The sequence below is a fragment of the Poecilia formosa genome, unplaced genomic scaffold (genome assembly GCF_000485575.1).
Source record: "Poecilia formosa unplaced genomic scaffold, Poecilia_formosa-5.1.2 Scaffold354, whole genome shotgun sequence".
NCBI classification, from domain to species: Eukaryota; Metazoa; Chordata; class Actinopteri; order Cyprinodontiformes; family Poeciliidae; genus Poecilia; species Poecilia formosa.
Genome location: NW_006800293.1, coordinates 9,177 through 10,950, shown reverse-complemented (window position 1 = coordinate 10,950; position 1,774 = coordinate 9,177).

Genomic DNA, 1,774 nt, shown 5'->3' with positions numbered 1-1,774 from the left:
CTCCACCACTGTGTGATTGCTTGTCCTTTAAGGTGAATGATGCCACCTAACACCTAATTTGCTGAAATGAGATCTTAAAGGGGCACTTTTGAAATGCTATGCTATATAAATGACTTGCTCAAAGGAATGTCTAAAATTTTTAAAGGGAAAACACCAGATTAGCATCTTTTTTTAAATTTCTGCAACAGAAATTACCTTTTCCTTGCAGACTGAGGCAAACATTGATGTCACTTAAGTGCCCCCTTAAAATTTAAGGAGACAAGAAATAAGAAAATGTATTTAATTTTAACTTTGTATTGCTCTATATTGACAGATTGGATATTTGGCCCTAAACCAGTGGAGGAGGATCCGGAGAGAGAAGAAGCAGAAATAGAGGAGGAGCGGCGACTCAGCATTTCCAGTAACCTGATGGAGTTTGGAGACGAGCTGAGGATGGAGAAAGAAAGAGAGATGCTGCTACCGGGCTTCTACCAGGGAGACGGGGGCTGCCGCCACCCATCTTCCCTTCCTCCGCTGAGAAGTGCCATCACTTCATCTTACCCTGGAGAAAAAAGGATGTCAACTCATAGTGTGACCTTCGCCTGCCCCGTTGCCCCTTGTGTCACCTCTCTCTGAGTTTTCATCAGTTCATCTCAGCAGCAGCTCAGATCAGTTTTTAATCAAATGTAGTGTGTGTTTGCAGTACTTTCCTTGCAGTAGTCAAACAAGAAAATGTCTCTTGTGCTCTTTCTTGCTCTCTTTTATTTTCATTTTTAATTAGAGTAAGTAGGTCAACATGACCCATATCCATAAATTCAGTCAAGCTCCACCGTGTCACTATGTAATATAAGAAGTGTAAAATAATAGTTTATTATTTGAAAATGATGTAAGTCCTTTGTTCATCGCAAATGTTGACAAAGTAGAAAGAAAAATGATGAAAATCTGCTCATTTAAAAAAATGTTTATCACATGTTACTGAAAACCAGATTGATCACTTTTCTTGTCCAGGTGACCTAAGCATTGTCCCGGTAAATAAACTAATAATATAAATGAGTTGTTGTGTCTTGTCTTCTTTCATTAATCCATCTTATCTTCCTCTAATACCTGCTTGTGTCAGAGGCGATGGCCTATTTATAAAGGTCAGGGATTACTGTACTGTCCACCTTACATATTGGTCACCAACTGTAGTTGTTTAGCTAGCTGTACAAGGACCTTATTCATAAAATATGCACCATGCATTTTATGTATTATAAAGTCCAGGTAAACAATGTTCTTCCACAATACTTCAAAATCACAGCAGAAAGTTGAACTGAAGTTACCTTTAAATAAACAAACAGCTAACTGGGTAGACAGGTTGCTAGTAAGGTACTTAGCTAGGTGTGTCACAGTTGGTGACCTTGTTTATAAAGGCTGCTAACCCTGTATAGGGTTAGCAGCCTGCTATATAGCACCCTGCTATAGGGTTAGCAGCCTTTATAAAGGTATAAAGTAAATACTTATAAAATGCAGCCGATATCATCCATGTTATTTACTTTTCAATCTAGATGAACAATGCATTCCCATCATTGATTCATACAAGTGAAAAAAATGAATCTAAAGACAGATTTAAAAAAAAAATAAAATAAACTAACAAATAGAGAGTTAGTAAGCTAGCTAACATGCTTATGTTGGCCATAAACACCAGGAGTTACTGTACATGATAGATAGATAGATAGATAGATAGATAGATAGATAGATAGATAGATAGATAGATAGATAGATAGATAGATAGATAGATAGATAGATAGATAGATAG